We start from the raw sequence: 22,275 nt of genomic DNA, 5'->3' as shown, positions 1-22,275 counted from the left end.
TGGAACTATAGGTATTGCTATGGAAAGGGGGGAGCTATTATTGGTTACTCCTTTGTGGGGCGGAAGCTAATTAGTGACGTATAACAATCCAACACTATTTATGGGCTATAAAGAATAATTTGTTGAATCTTTTTTTTTTTTTTTTTTATGTTTACCGTTCTCATAGCAGCAGGATATTATGCTGGCAGCACAATAGCATATTTATTTTTCTCTATATAAGAGTCACCCTTCAAATGTAATAGTTGTGCTTCTGTCCCTCTCCTTGCCCCTACCTGGGCTCAAGCCAGGGACCCTCTGCACACATCAACAACAGTCACCCACGAAACATCGTTACCCATCGCAGAGCAAGGGGAACAACTACTTCAAGGTCTCAGAGCGAGTGATGTTACAAATTGAAACACTATCATCATTATCATCCAGAAGGCGAGGTCAGTACAGGTGCATCAAAGCTGGGATGGAGAGACTGAAAAACAGCTTCTATCTCAAGGCCAACAGACTGTTAAATAGCCATCACTAGCCGGCTACCACCCGGTTACTCAACCCTGCACCTTAGAGGCTGTTGCCCTATGTACGTAGACATGGAATCACTGGCCAATTTAAATGGAACAATAGTCACTTTAATAATGTTTACATACTGTTTTACTCATTTTATATGTATATACTGTACTCTACTGTATTTTAGTCAATGCCACTCAAACGTTGCTCATCCTAATATTTATATATTTCTTAATTCCATTCCTTTACTTTTAGATTTGTGTGTATTGTTGTGAATTGTTAGATACTACTGCACTGTTGGAGCTAGGACACAAGCATTTCGCAACACCCGCAATAAACATCTGCTAAATATGTGTATGTGACCAATAAAATGTGATTTGATTTTGATTTATATAGTGTAGGTTAAGAGGAAGAATAAACCGATATCACAATATGCCTTGCTCATATCGATATGAAACAATATATCGAGTTATCAACATTGGTGCCCAGTACTACATTAAATACATAACACATTTATATTTAAATATAATCTAATTATTAAGAATATATCTTCAGGGCCTCCCGGGTGGAGCAGTGGTCTAGGGCACTGCATCGCAGTGCTAACTGCGCCACCAGAGTCTCTGGGTTCGCGCCCAGGAGGTCCGTGGGGCGACGCACAATTGGCATAGTGTCGTCCGGGGTAGGGAGGGTTTGGCCGGTAGGGATATCCTTGTCTCATCGCGCTCCAGCGACTCCTGTGGCGGGGGGCCGGGCGCAGTGCGAGCCAACCAAGGGGGCCAGGTACACGGTGTTTCCTCCGACACATTGGTGCGGCTGGCTTCCGGGTTGGAGGCGCGCTGTGTTAAGAAGCAGTACGGCTGGTTGGGTTGTGCTTCGGAGGACGCATGGCTTTCGACCTTCGTCTCTCCCGAGCCCGTACGGGAGTTGTAGCGATGAGACAAGGTAGTAATTACTAGCGATTGGATACCACGAAAATTGGGGAGAAAATGGGATAAAAAAAAATAAAATAAAAATAATTAAAAAGAATATATCTTCATTTCATCAGTCTGCTGTATCCTTCAAGCATAAAACCTTAACTTCTTTATTAAACAAAGTAATTTACTCTCCAATAACTCATATAGGCAACAACACATCCACTACGCCGATCCTCAACACAGGGGCCCTACAAGGGTGCGTGCTCAGTCTCCTCCTGTACTCCCTGTTCACCCATGACTGTGTGCCCACACACGCCTCCATCTCAATCATTAAGTATGCAGACGACACAACAGTGGTAGGCCTGAATACCAACAACATTGAGAGAGACTACAGGGAGGAGGTGAGGGCCCTTGCAGAGCGGTGCCAGTCAAATAACCCCTTCCTTGACATCAACAAAACGAAGGAGCTGATCGTGGACTTCAGGAGACAGCAGAGGGAGCATGCCCCCATCCACATTGACGGGCCGCAGTGGAGAAGGTGAAAAGCTTCATCGGGATACACATCAGTGGCAGTCTTAAATGGTGCACCCACACAGAAGAAGGAGGCTGAACAAATTTGGCTTGGCCCCTAAGACCCTCACAAACCTTTACTGATGCACCATTGAGAGCAACTGCAGGCTCTCCAGAGGGTGGTGTGGTCTTCCCAGCGCATCGCCGGGGGCACACTGCCTGCACTCAAAGACATCTACAGCACCCTGTGTCACAAGAAGGCCAAGAAGATCATCAAGGACCTCACCCACCCAAGCCACCGCCTGTTCACCCCATTATCATCCAGAAGGCGAGGTCAGTACAGGTGCATCATAGTTGGGACCGAGAGACTGAAAAACAGCTTCTATCTCAAGTCCATCAGCTTGTTAAATAGCCATCATTGGCCGTGTCACACCCTGATCTGTTTCACCTGTCTTTCTGCTTGTCTCTACCCATGTTCCTCATTATCTCTAGTGTATTTATACCTGTGTTCTCTGTTTGTCTGTTGCCAGTTTGTCTTGTCAAGCTTACCAGCATGTTTTACCATGCTGCTGTTTTCCTAGTCTCTGTTTTCATAGCCCTCCCGGTTCCGACCCGTTCTGCCTGCCCTGACACTGAGCCCGCTTGCCTGACCATTCAGCCTGCCTTGACCTCGAGGCTGCCTGCCCCCACTGTATCTTTCGAACTCTGACCTGGGTTTTGAATTTCTGTCTGTCCCCGAACTGCCCATTGCCTGCCACTGCCACTAGCCTGTCACTAGCCGGATACCACCCGGCTACTCAACCCTGCACCTTAGATGCTGATGCCCTATGTACATGGAACATTGATCACTTTAATAATGTTTACATACAGTACTGTTTTACACATTTCATATGTACTGTATAGTCAAGGCCATCCTATTCAACTATTGTTATAGATATTCTATCCACAAACTGTCCATGATGTCTATACTGTACAACCATTCACAAACACATATACTGTATATACAGTGCTTTTGGAAAGTATTCAGAGCACTTGACTTTTTCCAGATTTTTTCAGCAATCTATACACGGTATCCCATAATGACAAAGCGAAAACAGGTTTTTACCAACTTTATTTACATAAGTATTTAGACCCTTTGCTATGAGACTCGAAATTGAGCTCAGGTGCATCTTGTTTCCATTTTTTATTTATTTATTTTACCGTTATTTTACCAGGTAAGTTGACTGAGAACACATTCTCATTTGCAGCAACGACCTGGGGAATAGTTACAGGGGAGAGGAGGGGGATGAATGAGCCAATTGTAAACTGGGGATTATTAGGTGACCATGATGGTTTGAGGGCCAGATTGGGAATTTAGCCAGGACACCGGGGTTAACACGGTGTCTTACGATAAGTGCCATGGGATCTTTAATGACCTCAGAGAGTCAGGACACCCGTTTAACGTCCCATCCGAAAGACGGCACCCTACACAGGGCAGTGTCCCCAATCACTGCCCTGGGGCATTGGGATATTTTTTTTTTTTTTAGACCAGAGGAAAGAGTGCCTCCTACTGGCCCTCCAACACCACTTCCAGCAGCATCTGGTCTCCCATCCAGGGCCTGACCAGGACCAACCCTGCTTAGCTTCAGAAGCAAGCCAGTAGTGGTATGCAGGGTGGTATGCTGCTGGCATCCTGATCATCCTTGAGATGTTTCGACAACTTGATTGGAGTCCACCTGTGGTAAACCCAATTGATTGAACATGATTTGGAAAGGCACACATGTCTCTATAACGTCCCACAGTTGACAGTGAATGTCAGAGCAAAAACCAAGCCATGAGGTTGAAAGATTTGTCCATAGAGCTCTGAGACAGGTTTGTGTCGAGGCACAGATCTGAGGAAGGGTACAAAAACATTTTTTCAGCATTGAATGTCCCCATGAACATAGTGGTCTCCCTCATTCTTCAATGGAAGAAGTTTGGACTCTTCCTAGAGCTAGCCGCCCGGTCAAACTGAGCAATCGGGGGAGAAGGGCCTTGGTCAGGGAGGTGACCAAGAACCCAACGGTCACTCTGACAGAGCTCTAGAGTTCCTCTGTGGAGATGGGAGAACCATTCAGAAGGACAACTATCTCTGCAGCACTCCATCAATCAGGCCTTTATGGTAGAGTGGCCAGACGGAAGCCACTCCTCAGAAAAAGGCACATGACAGCCCGCTTGGAGTTTGCCAAAAGGCACCTAAAGACGCTCAGACCATGAGGAACAAGATTCTCTGGTATGATGAAGCAAAGATTGAACTCTTTGGCCTGAAAGCCAAGCACCACATCAGGAGGAAACCTGGCCCGATCCCTGCGGTGAAGCATGGTGGTGGCATATTCATGCTGTAGGGATGTTTTTCAGCGGCAGGGACTGGAGGACTAGTAAGGATCAAGGGAAAGGTGAATGGAGCAAAGTACAAAGAGATCCTTGATGAAAACCTGCTCCAGAGCGAACAGGACCTCAGACTGGAGCGAAGATTCACCTTCCAACAGGACAACGACCCTGAGCAAACAGCCAAGACAATGCAGGAGTGACTTTGAGATAAGTCTCTAAATGTCTTTGAGTGGCCCAGCCAGAGCCTGGATCGAACACCTGAAAATAGCTGTGCAGCAACGCTCCCCATCCAACCTGACAGAGCTTAAGAGGATCTGCAGAGAGGAATGGCAGAAACTGCTAAAATACATGTGTGCCAAGTAGCGTCAAACCCAAGAAAACTCAAGGCTGTAATCGCCAGAGGCGATTTTAACATGTAAATATTGATGGGGCAAACAAACAAAAAATGTGGGATTTATGCCAGCAAAAGCACTACACAACACTAAACAATACTTTAATTGCACTATAACGGTGACAAACAGTGCCCACAAACTGTTAGGGCGTACATAAAGCTGTCCCAACAGCAGAGTCCGAACAGCAGTCCCAACACCTTATCACTGCTACACCTGGCTTTCAGCGGAGCCTTGTCTGGCAGCGAAGCAGTTTAGCAATTTAGCCTCATTTACTGCCTTTTAAAAAAACATAGCTGATATGGCTGATTTGCTTAAACAAATGTGGTTTCTACTGACAATTGAGATGTCTCTGCCTCTGACCCTGTTACAGGGGCTGAGTCACTGGCTTACTGGTGCTCTTTCATGCCGTCCCTGGGAGGGGTGCATCACTTGAGTGGGTTGAGTTACTGACGTGATCTTCCTGTCTGGGTTGACGCCCCCCCCTTGGTTTGTGCTGTGGTGGAGATCTTTGTTGGCTATACTCGGCCTTGTCTCAGGATTATAAGTTGGTGGTTGAAGATATCCCTCCAGTGGTGCGGGGGCTGTGCTTTGGCAAAGTGGGTGGGGTTATATCCTTCCTATTTGGCCCTGTCCGGGGGTATCTTCGGATGGGGCCACAGTGTCTCCTGACCGCTCCTGTCTCAGCCTCCAGTATTTATGCTGCAGTAGTTTATGTGTCGGGGGGCTAGGGTCAGTTGGTTATACCTGGAGTACTTCTCCTGTCTTATCCAGTGTCCTGTGTGAATTTAAGTATGCTTTCTCTAATTCTCTCGTTCTCTCTTTCTTTCTCTCTCTGAGAACCTGAGCCCTAGGACCATACGTCAGGACTACCGGGCATGACGACTCCCTGCTGCCCCCAGTCCGCCTGGCCTTGCTGCTATTCCAGTTTCAACGGTTCTGCCTGCGGTTACGGACCCCCTACCTGTCCCAGACCTGCTGTTTTCAACTCTAAATGATCGGCTATGAAAAGCCAACAGATTTATTCCTGATTATTATTTGACCATGCTTGTCATTTATGAACATTTTGAAAATCTTGGCTCTCTCTAATTTTCTCCTTCTCTCTTTCTTTCTCTCGGAGGACCTGAGCCCTGGGACCATACGTCGGGACTGCCGGGCGTGGTGGCTCCTTGCTGTCCCCAGTCTGCCTGGCCTTGCTGCTGTTCCGGTTTCAGCTGTTCTGCCTGCGGTTATGGAACCGCCACCTGTCCCAGACCTGTTGTTTTTCAACTCTTAATGATCGGCTATGAAAAGCCAACTGAATATTATTCATGATTATTATTTGACCATGCTTGTCACTTATGAACATTTTTGAACATCTTGGCATAGTTCTGTTATAATCTCCACCCGGCACAGCCAGAAGAGGACTGGCCACCCCTCATAGTCTGGTTCCTCTCTAGGTTTCTTCCTAGGTTTTGGCCTTTCTAGGGAGTTTTTCCTAGCCACCGTGCTTCTACACCTGCATTCTAGCTGTTTGGGGTTTTAGGCTGGGTCTCTGTACAGCACTTCGAGATATTAGCTGATGTACGAAGGGCTATATAAAATAAACTTGATTGATTAATTGATGTACAAACTATGGCATAAGGGGACGACAAGCGGATAAGAAGCCATCCGTAATTTCGATTAAGACATTAATGAGCGACCGACGACGGACGAAGTCAATATAACTATTTGTTCAGCACTTTTGAAATGTACAGCGACAGAATTCAGAACATGGGCCGTGTTTACAGTGTACTCCCTGTACAACAATTCAGAACCGTAGGATTAATGAAGGGGGCATATAAACAGACAATGAAAGATCTTGCAATATTCAATGATTGCATTTCTCTAAAACAGGTTATAGGCTACATGTGCACAACCAAGTTAGAAAAGTAAGCGAAATTAAGAGGTGAAAATAGACCAAATTATTTAGGGTGAGGCACATTGAACACCGTTTGGGTCTTTGCGTGTAAAAAAGATACACGATATGTAACACTATTTGACACGTTAAATAAGCTTTTAATCTGACACGTCAAATAACACAATTCTATGATAGAAAGTTGTGTGTGCTGAATTTACACTTGCAAGCCAAGTGCCATCACTACGATGGTGGTGCTTTCACACACCGGTCTCGTTGAAAATAGACCAAATTATTAGGGTGAGGCACATGGGCAATTTAACATGCAATATAACATGCAGGATTAATATCCAGTAATCCATATACTGTGCTCTGTATTATTCAGTCCCCCATGAAATAACACCATACAGGATATACATTCTACTGACCCTACTGTGTATTCCCAATCACACTTTACCTCGGCACATCAAATGTTTTTTTCTCTGTAAGCCAATTTGTAATTTCTAGGCCTATAGCGTATTGCATTGTGACTAATGGAGTGGGTGGGGTAGAAAGTGCTGCTGGATATTTAGACCACAGTCCGCCAATAAATAAAATCGTATATAGATTCTACAGACCCTACTGAGTAATCCCAAACCCATTTTACTTTGGCACATAGAATAATTATTTCCCCTTCTTTTTTTAAACCAATATGTAATTTATAGCCTTACAGTGTATTACATTGTGACCACTGGAATGGGTGGATTATAAAGTGCTGCTGGGTATAACGACCTCAGTCCCCCAAGAAATAACACCATATATAGATTCTACAGACCCTACTGAGAACCCCATGTTTACTTTGGCACATAGACTCGTTTCTTATCAACAAGCCAATTTGTAATTTATAGGTCTATGGTGTATTGCATTGAGACCAATGGAGTGGGTGGAGTAGAATATGCTGTATTTAGACCTCAGTCCCCCATGAAGTAACACCATATACAGTTCCTTTAGAAAGTATTCACACGACTTTTATTGTGTTACAGCATGAATTTGTAAAGGATTCAGGTCACTGGCCTACACACAATACCCCATAATGTCAAGTAGAATTATGGTTTGATACATTTTTACAGATTAATAAAAAAATGTAAGCTGAAATGTCTTGGGTCAGTCAGTATTCAAACCCTTTGCTATGGAGTAAAAATGTGCTTAACAAGTCACATAAATTGCATGAACTCACTGTGTGTGTTTGCTGACGACACAACAGTGGTAGACCCGATCACCGACAACGATAAGACAGCCTATAGGGAGGAGGTCAGAGAGCATACTGACCGGTTGCATCACCGCCTGGTATGGAAACTGCTCGGCATCTGACCGTAAGGCGCTACAGAGGGTAGTGTGTATGGCCCAGTATTTCACTGGGGCCAAGCTTCCTGCAATCCAGGACCTATATAATAGGCGGTGTCAGAGGAAAGCCCATTAAATTGTCAGAGACTCCAGTCACCCAAGTCATAGACTGTTTTCTCTGCTACCGCATGGCAAGCGGTACCGGAGCGCCAAGTCTAGAACCAAAAGGCTCCTCAACAGCTTCTACCCCCAAGCCATAAGATTGTTGAATAATTAATCAAATGGCCACCGGACTATTACATTTGTTTTGTACACTGCTGCTACTCGCTGTTTATTATCTATGCATAGTCACTTCATCCCTACCTACATGTACAAATTACCTCTAACCTGTACCCCCGCACACTGACTCGGTACCAGTACCCCCTGTATATAGCCTCGTTATTGTTATGTTATTGTGTTACTTTTTATTATTTTTTACTTTAGTTTATTTGTTAAATATTTTCTTTCTTGAACTGCACTGTTGGTTGTACTTTTACTTTGATACTTAAGTATATTTATAACAAAATACCTGTAAATTGGTATAGAATCAGCATGATCCCCTCTGTCAAAGACACTTGGACCTTATTTTTTTATATTTTCTGTTATATTATTAACAAACACACCCCAATAAAGGAAATGAGAGCTACAAACAGGTTCAGCCCCTGGTTTGACCCTGATCTGGCAGAGTTACTCCACCTTAAGAATTGTATTTGGCGAAAGGCTCGGCACACGCATACTCAGGCTGACTGGCTCTCGTTCAGGCAAATTACAAATAAGTGCACTCAGGCTATCCGGAAGGCCAAAGTTAGTTACTTTAAGGAGCAGCTCTTTCTCTGTGTGTCAACCCCAAGATGTTCTGGAAAACGGTTAAAGACCTGGAGAATAAACCCTCCTCCTCACAGCTGCCGGTGTTCCTTCATGTTGATGGCTGTTACTGACAAGAAGCACATGGCTGAGCTTTTTAATCACCACTTCATTAAGTCAGGATTCCTATTTGACTCAGCCATGCCTCCTTGCCCGTCCAACATTTCCTCATCTCCCACCCCTTCTAATGCGACTAGCCCTGATGCTCCTCCCTCTTTTTCCCCTGCCCCACTACAAAGTTTCTCACTGCAGGCGGTCACTGAGTCCGAGGGGGTTAAGGAACTCCTTAAACTTGACCCCAAAAAACATCCAGATCAGATGGTTTAGACCCATTCCTCTTTAAGGTTGCTGCACCTATAAATCACCAAGTCTATCTCCAACCTTTTTAACCTGTCTCTCCTCTCTGGGGAGGTTCCCATTGCTTGGAAGGCAGCCACGGTTCATCCTTAATTTAAAGGGGGAGATCAAGCTGATCCTAACTGCTACAGGCCTATTTCTGTTTTGCCCTGTTTATCAAAAGTGTTGGAAAAACTTAATAATCAACAATAATAATCAACTGACTGGCTTTCTTGATGTCTATAGTATTCTCTCTGTTATGCAATCTGGTTTCCGCTCAGGTTATGGATCTGTCACTGCAACCTTAAAGATCCTCAATGATGTCACCATTGCCCTTGATTCTAAGAAATGTTTTATTGACTTGGCCAAAGCTTTTGATACGGTAGACCATTCCATTCTTGTGGGCCGGCTAAGGAGTATTGGTGTCTCTGAGGGGTCTTTGGCCTGGTTTGCTAACTACCTCTCTCAAAGAGTGCAGTGTATGAAGTCAGAACATCTGCTGTCTCAGCCACTGCCTATCACCAAGGGTGTACCCCAAGGCTCGATCCTAGGCCCCACGCTCTTCTCAATTTACATCAACAACATAGCTGTCACGCCCTGACCTTAGAGATCCTTTTTATGTCTCTATTTTGGTTTGGTCAGGGCGTGAGTTGGGGTGGGCATTCTATGTTTTGTGTTTCTATGTTTTTTTATTTCTATGTTTTGGCCGGGTATGGTTCTCAATCAGGGACAGCTGTCTATCGTTGTCTCTGATTGAGAACCATACTTAGGTAGTGTTTGTGGGAAGTTGACTTTGTTTAGGGCACATAGCCTTTGAGCTTCACGGTTTGTTTGTAGTGTTTATTGTTTTGTTCGGCGTCTTGTTTAATAAAGGAACATGTACGCCCACCACGCTGCACCTTGGTCCTCTTTTTTTCAACGGCCGTGACAATAGCTCAGGCAGTAGGAAGCTCTCTCATCCATTTATATGCAGATTATACAGTTTTATACTCAGCTGGCCCCTCCTCAGATTTTGTGTTGAACGCTCTACAACAAAGCTTTCTTAGTGTCCAACAAGCTTTCTCTACCCTTAACCTTGTTCTGAACGCCTCCAAAACAAAAGTAATGTGGTATGGTAAGAAGAATGCCCCTCTTCCCACAGGTGTGATTATTACCTCTGAGGGTTTAGAGCTTGAGGTAGTCACCTCATACAAGTACTTGGGAGTATGGCTAGACGGTACACTGTCCTTCTCTCAGCACATATCAGAGCTGCAGGCTAAAGTTAAATCTAGACTTGATTTCCTCTATCGTAATCGCTCCTCTTCAACCCAGCTGCCAAACTAACCCTGATTCAGATGACCATCCTACCCATGCTAGATTACAGAGATGTAATTTATAGATCAGCAGGTAACGGTGCTCTCGAGCGGCTAGATGTTCTTTACCATTTGGCCATCAGATGCTCCTTATAGGACACATCACTGCACTCTATACTCTTCTGGTAACTGGTCATCTCTGTATACCCATTCGCAAGACCCATTGGTTGATGCTTATTTATAAAACCCTCTTAGGCCTCACTCCCCCGTCTCTGAGATATCTACTGCAGCCCTCATCCTCCACATACAACACCCGTTCTGCCAGTCACATTCTGTTAAAGGTCGCCAAAGCACACACATCCCTGTGTCACTCATCTTTTCAGTTCACTGCAGCTAGTGACTGGAACGAGCTGCAACAAACACTCAAACTCGACAGTTTTATCTCAATTTCTTCATTCAAAGACTCAATCATGGACACTCTTACTGACAGTTGTGGCTGCTTTGCATGATGTATTGTTGTCTCTACCTTCTTGCCCTTTGTGCTGTTGTCTATGCCCAATAATGATTGTACCCTGTTTTGTGCTGCTACCATGCTGTGCTGCTGCCATGTTGTGTTGCTTCCATGTTGTTGTCATGTTGTGTTGCTACCAAATCAAATCAAAGTTTATTTGTCACGTGCACTGAATACAACAGTGAAATGCTTACTTACAGGCTCTAACTAATAGTGCAAAAAGGTATTAGGTGAACAATAGGTAGGTAAAGAAATAAAACAACACTTAAAAGACAGGCAATATGATGAACAGAGAGTAGCAGTAGCGTACCATGCTGTATTGTTGTCTTAGGTCTCTCTTCATGTAGTGTTGTGTTGTCTCTCTTGTCGTGATGTGTGTTTTGTACTATATTTTTTATTTTATTTATTTAATTTTTAAACCCAGTCTCCGTCCCCGGGGGATAACTTTTGCCTTTTGGTAGACCGTCACTGTAAATAAGACTTTGTTCTTTACTGACTTGCCTAGTTAAATAAAAACAATATAGACTTTTACTCAAGTAGTATTTTACTGGGTGACTTTCACTTTTGCTTGAGTAATTTTCTATTAAGGTATCTTTACTTTTACTCAAGTATGATAATTGGGTACTTTTTCCACCACTGGTATTATCTTTTGAATGAGGTTTCCTTATTACCATACTAAACTGACGTCATAATTTGTTCTCCTGGCAAATGTCAGGAGACGTGCAGTATTATCATAAGGATCCATTTACTTGGAATACAGAGGAGGAATGGAGGGAAAATGATAGACAGAAAAGGTCTGAGAGGGAGGAAGAGTGGCTTGAATCGGTAAAAATTGCAGGAAAAGGAGATGATAAAGAATGGTAGAAAGTGTAAGCAGAGTGAGCTGAAGACAGGAGGAGAAATGGAAGTGAATGAGGGCGAAGAGTTGGAAGGTGTGGTGAAGTTCTCGGAGGTTGTGTTTCTGCTGGTCAGAGGGCGAAGGCGCTCAACGTTAAACAAATGGGGGAAAGAAATGTGAATTGTTTTGCTCTCAAGAAAAGGGCGCTATTGAAAGGAGTGATTACTGGGGTAGCAGTAAATATAAAAGTTGACCAACTGAAGGAGAAGATTCCCGGTGTTTGTGATGCTCGTTGTTTAGTGCGACACAGACAGGGTGGCGTGAGTGGTGAAACAGAAGAGTCGTTGTCTGTTCTTTTGAGTTTTGATGTTGAGTCTTTGCCCGACAAAGTAATATTAGGATATATAAGTTATCCTGTACGAGCTTTTGTGCCGAATACATGACGTTGTTACAGGTGTCAAGCTTATGGGAATGTGACAGCAGTGTGTAGGTGGGAGGTTCTTAGGTGTGAAGTATTATTTATTTTTTTTCACCTTTATTTAACCAGGTAGGCCAGTTGTGAACAAGTTCTCATTTACAACTGCGACCTGGCCAAGATAAAGCAAAGCAGTGCGACAAAATCAAACAACACAGAGTTACATATAAACAAACGTACAGTCAATAACACAATAGAAAAATCTATGTACAGTGTGTGCAAATTTAGAAGAGTAGGGAGGTAAAGCAATAAATAGGCCATAGAGTCAAAATAATTACAATTTAGCATTAACACTGGAGTGATGGATGTGCAGATGATGATGTGCAAGTAGAGATACTGGGGTGCAAAAGAGCAAGAGGGTAAGTAATAATATGGGGGTTGAGGTAGTTGGGTGTGCTATTTACAGATTGGCTGTGTACAGGTACAGTGATCGGTAAGCTGCTCTGACAGCTGATGCTTAAAGGTAGAGAGGGAGATATAAGACTCCAGTTTCAGGGATTTTTGCGATTCGTTCCAGTCATTGGCAGCAGAGAACTGGAAGGAAAGACGGCCAAAAGAGGAGTTGGCTTTGGGGATGACCAGTGAAATATACCTGCTGGAGCGCGTGCTACGGGTGGGTGTTGCTGTGGTGACTAGTGAGCTAAGATAAGGCGGGGCATTACCTAGCATAGACTTATAGATGACCTGGAGCCAGTGGGTTTGGCGACAAATATGAAGTGAGGGCCAGCCAACGAGAGCATACAGGTCGCAGTGGTGGGTAGTATATGGGGCTTTAGTAACAAAACGGATGGCACTGTGATAGACTACATCCAATTTGCTTAGTAGAGTGTTGGAGCCAATTTTGTAAATGACATCGCTGAAGTCAAGGATCGGTAGGATAGTCAGTTTTACGGGGGTATGTTGGCAGCATGAGTGAAGGAGGCTTTGTTGCGAAATAGGAAGCCGATTCTAGATTTAATTTTGGATTGGAGATGCTTAATATGAGTCTGGAAGGAGAGTTTAGAAGTGTGCAGAAGGGCATGAGACAAAGTAATGTGTAGCATTGGGGAAAGTCGTGGTATGTGTTACTTGTAGGGGTGCCCATGGGGCTGGGGATCAGAAATGTCCCGTGTGAGAGAGACAGGTTGAGGTTTCCAGGGTTAGAGTAGAGCAGAAGTTGTCATAGGCTGAGGCATTGAAGAAAGTAGAGGAAGATGTGTCAAGGGGGAGTACAGAGGGAGAGGCCAACAAGTTATATATGTTTCAGTAAGATTGGATTTTTGGCATTTATAGCAATGGTTATCAACTGTACTGCAGGGATGGAATGTAACTCGTAGAAAATTGAGGTTGTGGTGGCAGCTGCAGAGAGGTATTTGGGTGTGCGAGACTTGACATCAGAAAAGTTACAGGGTGTGTTAAGGTGGGGTTGTCCCATCATTTTAGGTTGTTGGCCTGAAGTAGGACTAAATAGATTTAAATAGTGGAGTAGGGTGGTGTTATTTTTTAACATAATTATTATTTTAAAAATTTTTTGTGAGTGTTGTAGATTGTAGGGTATTTGTTTATTTATTTATTTTTTCAAGCAAAGTATAAGGGAGTTATACTCCAGTCTAGTAGGTGGCGGTAATGCAGCATTAGTTGAATGCAAACCGCCGTTAAACCTCATCACATAAGAAGAAGAAGTTCAGCTGGCAAAATACTAGTGTCCGGAAGTGGGTGATTCCTGACTCGGGCTGGTGCTAGATTACCTAAATCTGTTGGGGGTGGGTTCTGTGGTAGATATGACTGAATAATGTTATTGTTCTAAATCACATGGTAGTTAGCTAGCACTTTCGGGAATAGAAAACAATTGAATCAATGATCACTCATTTGTCAAATGTGGACATTCTTGTCTCTTTGGCCTAAAGTTAATTAGCTAACGTCAGACTAGCCGATTATTTATTAGCCAGTCTTCTTGGTTTAGCCCAGTATTGGACCTTACATGTTCTGTTTAAAGGGTGAATTGGCCCTGGAAGCCAAAACAGCCAAATATTCCACCTAAACATGATTCGGTTCTAATTTGCGGTACTGTAAGGTTCTTTTATATCACGTCAAAATAATTTCACAAATGCAAAATACACAGTTACTATACATTGGTTGAACAGTTGAAGCTGACAGTGACAACACATTTGTGGCTTCTATTCCATTTACACACAAGTGTTCGGAGATGCAGATAGCTAAGTTAGTTAGAACAGGTCGTCCACTGTCTTCCCCGTTTCCATAAACAAGCGCTGTAACATGGAAATATGGCCGCGTGGGAACACTAACCCTATAAAGGTGTGTACTAATTTAAACTTTAAAAAAATATATATTTGTCGCTGATTTTAAAGATACGTTCCTTATGTTTCCAAAACCATACTGCAATCGATGCGTTTTAACGTTCAGAACGAACGTTGGGGCTCTTTTAACAACACTCCTGCGGCCAACCCCGGCCACAAGGTATTATCGTCAATAGGCGCTACAATGAATGTGTTATCCTGTAGCTAGCTAGCCTGCTAACATTAGTTAACTGGGAGTCGTCTAGTTATGTCTAGAATATAAAGCTCTGGTTATGTATGTGACCTGTGATCTTGCCAGAACAAAAGTTAGCTGCCATTCGGTGAATGGAGGGTACGTGGCAAGGCAACTAACTGGGAAAGACAACCAACTGTGAGAATTGAGAATAAAATTGGTTTTGGGTTAGGCCATAGCAGGTCCTACCTACTGTATCTAGCTAATCCTTTCAGATCTCAAGTCTTGAAGCTTGGGGTCAATGTGAGTTTACAGGAAGAGATGTCAGGAGAGAGCGTGGTGAGCTCGGCAGTGCCAGCGGCTGCAACCCGGACCACCTCCTTCAAGTGATCCAGTCCCAGCTCCAAGTATGTGAAGCTGAACGTGGGCGGGGTGCTCTACTACACCACCATGCAGACCCTCACAAAGCAGGACACCATGCACAAGGCCATGTTCAGCGGCAGGATGGAGGTCCTCACAGACAGTGAAGGTACTGTATCTGTCAGACGTCAGTGGCACCACAACACATGGTTGGAGGGATCCAGTGTCTGAGTGAGGAGTCTTTGTAACATGCTTCTGTATTTTGCTATCCTGGTCGGAGGTCTGTTTGTGCTGTTTTGCCAACTCCTAAATATGAATTGTCAAGACCAGCATGACAACGAGCCTAGGAGTTGGCTATGGGCAATTCTTGAGGAATAGAGTGACGCTGAGTCTCAGCTTTTTCACTTTAAAATGTATGTGAAACAAAAATCAATGATTGCAGAGTTAAACAAACCATACAACTCTATGCACAATGACTACTTTTAACAATTTCCACAGACATTTTTCAAAAACACATTTACTTTAAGAACAGTGATGGTTTGTGCTATTGGTGACATCATTCTGTTGTCAAACTTTGCATCTGCGCTGTTCTTTAAGTGAATGTGTTGGTAAAACTTTCTGTGGAAATTGTTCAAAGTCGTCCTTGTGCATAGAGTTGTATGGTTTGTTTTAGCATCACTACCGTGGAATTGCCCCCATACACTAATTACAAATGAAAGTGGTCTCTAATCTGGTGCTTGTCCCTTTCTAGGCTGGATCTTGATTGACCGGTGTGGGAAACACTTTGGGACAATTCTGAACTACCTTAGAGCTGGAGTGGTGCCACTCCCAGAGAGTCGTCGGGAGACTGAGGAGATGCTGGCTGACTCCAAGTACTATCTGGTCCAGGGCCTGGCTGATGAGTGTCAGGCTGCCCTTCAGGTACCCTCACCCTCAAGACGGGTCTTTTCTCCTGTCACACCTCTTTACACCCTTTTCACACTACTGAGCTGAGCCAAGCTGCACTGCACTGGCTTGGTTATGCAGCCACCATAGTTGCTTGAATCGTGGTGGAAAGGACCATGTCAAAAGGAAAATATCAGAGCCAGTAAGGTTTTGGTTGGCACAATGGTGTGAAATAGTCGAAGTCTCATCCCTGCACCCACACTCTGCCTTTGTCTAGCTCTACTTCCTCCCACTGCCTCTACCTACTACAAATACACCATTACTGGCCCAGCCAACCCAACCAATCTGTTAGAGGACCTATGTCCAAATTCTTATTGATTCTAGACTAAATCTGTCTTTACCGTCCAAGTATGACTCATGTTTTTATTGGTGTTCTAGAACAGAGTCGTACGAGCCGTTCTGTAAAGTTCCCCTGGTGACATCATCGAAGGAAGAACAGAGACTCATTGCCACCTCTAAGGTATTGTTGACTGAGTCAGGCATCAGAGTGAAGGACACGTCCAGTATTTACTAGGGAAGATCTCACGTATTAAAATTTTACTGACATCTTCCTCTGTTGTTTTGTCTCTACACAGCCTACTGTCAAACTGTTATACAACGGAAGCAACAATAAATACTCCTACACCAGGTGAGACTCTTGCATCTATAAAAACAGATTGGCAGTGAACTATGGTTCTGTTGAAGTCTGAAGTTTGCATACACCTCAGCCAAATACATTTAAACTCAGTTTTCACAATTCCTGACTTTTAATCCCAGTAAAAATTCCCCGTCTTAGGTCAGTTAGGATCATCACTTGATTTTAAGAATGTGAAATGTCAGAATAACAGCAGAGAGAACGATTTATTTCAGCTTTTATTTCTTTCATCACATTCCCAGTGGGTCAGAAGTTTACATACACTTAATTAGTATTTGGTAGCGTTGCCTTTTGAATTGTTTAACTTGGGTCAAACGTTTTGGGTAGCCTTCCACAAGCTTCCCACAATAAGTTGGGTGGATTTTGGCCCATTCCTCCTGATAGAGCTGGTGTAACTGAGTCAGGTTTGTAGGCGTCCTTGCTCGCACACACTTTTTCAGTTCTGCCCACATTTTCTATGGGATTGAGGTCAGGGCTTTGTGATAGCCCCTCCAATACCTTGACTTTGTTGTCCTTAAGCCATTTTACCACAACTTTGAAAGTATGCTTGGGGTCATTGTCCATTTGGAAGACCCATTTATTTGCCACCAAGCTTTAACTTCCTAACTGATGTCTTGAGATGTTGCTTCAATATATCCACATAATTTTCCGTCCTCATGATGCCATCTCTTTTGTGAAGTGCACCAGTACCTCCTGCAGCAAAGCACCACCACAACATGATGCTGCCACACCCGTGCTTCACGGTTGGGATGGCGTTCTTCGGGTTGCAAGCATCCCCCTTTTTCCTCCAAACATAACAATGGTCATTATGGCCAAACAGTTCTATTTTTGTTTCATCAGACCAGTGGACATTTCTCCAAAAAGTACGATCTTTGTCCCCATGTGCAGTTGCAAACCGTAGTCTGGCTTTTTTATGACGGGTTTGGAGCAGTGGCTTCTTCCTTGCTGAGCTGCCTTTCAGGTTATGTCGATATAGGACTCGTTTTACTGTGGATATAGATACTTTTGTACCTGTTTCCTCCAGCATCTTCACAGGATCCTTTGCTGTTGTTCTGGGATTGATTTGCACTTTTCGCACCGTCTCTTCGTCTCTTTCCTGAGCGGTATGACGGCTGCGTGGTTCCATGGTGTTTATACTTGCGTACTAGAGGTCGACCGATTAATCTGAATGGCCGATTAATTAGGGCCGATTTCAAGTTTACCTTATTTTTTTATTTTTTTACACCTTTATTTAACTAGGCAAGTAAGTTAAGAACACATTCTTATTTTCAATGACGGCCTAGGAACAGTGGGTTAACTGCCTTGTTCAGGGGCAGAATGACAGATTTTTACCTTGTCAGCTCGGGGATTCAATCTTGCAACCTTACGGTTAACTAGTCCAACGCTCTAACCACCTGATTACATTGCACTCCACGAGGAACCTGCCTGTTACGCAAATGCAGTAAGAAGCCAAGGTAAGTTGCTAGCTAGCATTAAACATATCTTATAAAAAACAATCAATCAATCATAATCACTAGTTAACTACACATGGTTGATGATATTATTAGTTTATCTAGCGTGACCAGCGTTGCATATAAATCAATGCGGTGCGTATTCGCGAAACAGGACTGTCGTTGCTCTAACGTGTACCTAACCATAAACGTCAATGCCTTTCTTAAAATCAATACACAAGTATATATTTTTAAACCTGCATATTTAGTTAATATTGCCTGCTAACATGAATTTCTTTTAACTAGGAAAATTGTGTCACTTCTCTTGCAACAGAGTCAGGGTATATGCAGCAGTTTGGGCCGCCTGGCTCAATGTGAACTGTGTGAAGAACATTTCTTTCTAACAAAGACAGCCAACTTCGCCAAACGGGATGATTTAACAAAAGCGCATTTGCAAAAAAGCACAATCGTTGCACGACGGTACCTAACCATAAACATCAATGCCTTTCTTAAAATCAATACACAGAAGTATATATTTTTTAAGCTGCATATTTAGCTAAAATAAATCCAGCTTAGCAGGCAATATTAACCAGGTGAAATTGTCACTTCTCTTGCATTCATTGCACGCAGAGTCAGGGTATATGCAACATTTTGGGCCGCCTGACTCGTTGCGAACTAATTTGCCAGAATTTTACGTAATTATGACATAACATTGAAGGTTGTGCAATGTAACAGGAATATTTAGACTTATGGATGCCACCCGTTAGATAAAATACGGAACGGTTCCGTATTTCACTGAAAGAATAAACGTTTTGTTTTCGAGATGATAGTTTCCGGATTCGACCATATTAATGACCTACGGCTCGTATTTCTGTGTGTTACTATGTTATAATTAAGTCTATGATTTGATAGAGCAGTCTGACTGAGCGGTGGTAGGCACCAGCAGGCTCGTAAGCATTCATTCAAACAGCACTTTCGTGCGTTTTGCCAGCAGCTCTTCGCAATGCTTCAAGCATTGAGCTGCTTATGACTTCAAGCCTATCAACTCCCAAGATTAGGCTGGTGTAACCGATGTGAAATGGCTATCTAGTTAGTGGGGTGCGTGCTAATAGCGTTTCAAACGTCACTTGCTCTGAGACTTGGAGTAGTTGTTCCCCTTGCTCTGCATGGGTAACGCTGCTTCGAGGGTGGCTGTTGTCGGTGTTCCTGGTTCGAGCCCAGGTAGGAGCGAGGAGAGGGACGGAAGCTATACTGTTACACTGGCAATACTAAAGTGCCTATAAGAATATCCAATAGTCAAAGGTATATGAAATACAAATCGTATAGAGAGAAATAGTCCTATAATAACTACAACCTAAAACTTCTTACCTGGGAATATTGAAGACTCATGTTAAAAGGAACCACTAGCTTTCATATGTTCTCATGTTCTGAGCAAGGAACTTAAACGTTAGCTTTCTTACATGGCACATATTGCACTTTTACTTTCTTCTCCAACACTGTTTTTGCATTATTTAAACCAAATGTTTATTTATTTGAGGCTAAATTGATTTTATTGATGTATTATATTAAGTTAAAATAAGTGTTCATTCAGTATTGTTGTAATTGTCATTATTACTAAAAAAATAAAAAAATCGGCCGAGTAATTGGTATCGGCTTTTTTTTGGTCCTCCAATAATCGGTATCGGCGTTGAAAAATCATAATCGGTCGACATCTATTGCGTACTATTGTTTGTACAGATGAACGTGGTACCTTCACTAAATTTCTACCAAGGATGAACCAGACTTGTGGAGGTCTACAATTTTTTTCTGAGGACTTGGGTGATTTCTTTAGATTTTTCCCATGATGTCAAGCGAAGAGGCACTGAGTTTGAAGGTGGGCCTTGAAATACATCCACAGGTACACCTCCAATTGACTCAGGCTAATTGACATCATTTATCAGAAGCTTCTAATGCCATGACATTTTCTGGAATTTTCCAAGCTGTTTATAGGCACAGTCAACTTAGTGTATGTCAACTTCTGACCCACTGGAATTGTGATACAGTGAATTATAAGTCACATAATCTGTCTGTAAACAATTGTTGGAAAGATTACTTGTGCCATGCACAAAGTAGATGTCCTAACCGACTTGCCAAAACTATAGTTTGTTAACAAGAAACTTGCGGAGTGGTTGAAAAACGAATTTTAATGACTCCAACTTAAGTGTATGTAAACTTCCGACTTCAACTATAAATGTCAAGTGAAAAATCTGCCAGATCTCACAACATATCACCTAGCCACGTCATTTGATATAGAAATCTGATGTCCGACAGCATAGTCGATGTGACACGCGGCCGGTTGTTGCTGCGAAGGCAATAGCGTGTCTGCAATATAGTCGGCGTGGAAAGCGACCCATTATCACCAACCAGGCTTCCCCTTCCTTCCCTCCAGGCAGTAACTCTGACTCTAACTCTCGATGTTGAAGAACATCGAGCTGTTTAACAAGCTGTCTGCATCAAGGACGTGACCGGAGACAAGATCTGCTGCTGGTCCTTCTATGGCCAGGGCCGCAAGACCGCCGAGGTGTGCTGCACCTCTATCGTCTACGCCACCAAGAAGAAGCAGACCAAGTTAACGCAAGTGAATCATACTCTGGGACGGCTTATAGTGGGATGTCATCATTAAGATATTTTAATCAGCACAAACTCTGCAGGTACATCATGTACTTCCGTCTCTGATGACAGAACTGATTCATGTTCTTCTTTAGTAAATTACCTCAATTTATGAGTTGGTTGTCTCTAACCTTCTGACAGCATAAAATAGTGTACTTTTAATATGCCGTTGTGACATTTGCTTTTTAACGAAGTACAGGCGTACTTTACGTTCAGATAACATAATACCCAGGCAGACAGACATACATAAATGCATATATATCCACTCCCCTACCGTTCCAGGTGGAGTTCCCTGAGGACCGGATCTACGAGGAGACCCTCAACATCCTGCTGTACGAGTCCCAGGATGGGAGGGGTCCCGACAACGCTCTGCTGGAGGCCACAGGGGGTGTCGCCCGGCCGCTCGCACCATCTGGACGGAGACGAGGAGAGCATTGACAGGGTGCGCAGGATCCACGTCAAGCGGCCCGACGGCCGCACCCACCACCACCAGTAACCCCTGACTGACCTCGACCATCCAAAGCCCGGCCCTGAATGTATGTCCCTGGACTCAGTGGAACACTTCTGTGCCTTACTTCCAGCGCCTCTTCTTCCCCACTCCTACTCTCACCCGTCTCCCACAGCAGGAGCTCACTGGTGAGGATGAGAGACGAGTTGAAGCTTAGTGTGATGTGATGAAGTTGTTTCACGTCTGTTCATTTGTAGGCCATCTTGTTGTGTGTAGTGCTCTGAGGATTTTTTTTGTTGTTTTCCCTCATCTGTCGGTTGGTGGTTGCAGAGTTTGGAGGTGATGATTTGTTTTACTACTGTGCGTGAATGTAAATAGGATTGTGAATGGGACTAGAAATGTGTGGAATGTAAATGTCAGTTGTTATACTGGAGGGAATTGCGATGTCAGCATCGTGCTCTCTGGTCCTTGCTATAATGCAACCAGAATGACATGAATCATGCAACGTTTGTCGCTGAGTTTTTGGATGTTTTGAAAGAAAAGTCTTGAATGTGTTTGAGGAAGCTGTATGAATGCTGTCAATCAGGTGTTCTACAATAAGTCCACTAGGGGGCAGTATTGCGTCAGACTGTCGCTGCTCGCAGCCTTAAATCAATTTCCAACGATTTTCGTTGCATTTTTTTATACACGCTATTGAATATCAGTCAATATTTAGTAGATTTAAAAATATATCATACAATACAGTACCTCTACTCTCCCACAACCTCTTTTTATTTTCATAGGATTTCCCATTTAACCCAATGTCCCTTCTTGCCATGTAAGTGATTGCTTACAAGGGAAGAACTTGAGCTGTGACGTGTTATCCGGGTTGATTGAATGATGGAGCTCCAAGGCTGAAAAGAATGGTTGAAACTAAAGCCCCCCCCCAAGGAAGAGAGCTCTATCCTACAAGCTTTTGACAGGCAGATCATTTAGACCTGCTGAGGGTATTCATTAAGGAATGTAATTGTATGTCCACATGTGTTCTCTTTTAGGAAACAATACTTGTGAAGACATCTACAGATGTACCGCATTTCAATGTTTTACATGTTTGTAGATACCTTATCAAATAAATTAAAGAATTCCACAA

General features: G+C 43.4%; 1 pseudogene; it reads left to right on the top strand.

Annotated features, from left to right (window-relative positions):
• Positions 1-14,596: 14,596 nt before the first annotated feature.
• On the top strand, positions 14,597-22,275 carry LOC129825871 (BTB/POZ domain-containing adapter for CUL3-mediated RhoA degradation protein 3-like; annotated as a pseudogene).

The sequence above is a fragment of the Salvelinus fontinalis genome, chromosome 28 (genome assembly GCF_029448725.1).
Source record: "Salvelinus fontinalis isolate EN_2023a chromosome 28, ASM2944872v1, whole genome shotgun sequence".
Taxonomy (NCBI): domain Eukaryota; kingdom Metazoa; phylum Chordata; class Actinopteri; order Salmoniformes; family Salmonidae; genus Salvelinus; species Salvelinus fontinalis.
The sequence above is the reverse complement of the archived record's forward strand: the minus strand, read 5'-3'. Positions and strand labels throughout refer to the sequence as shown.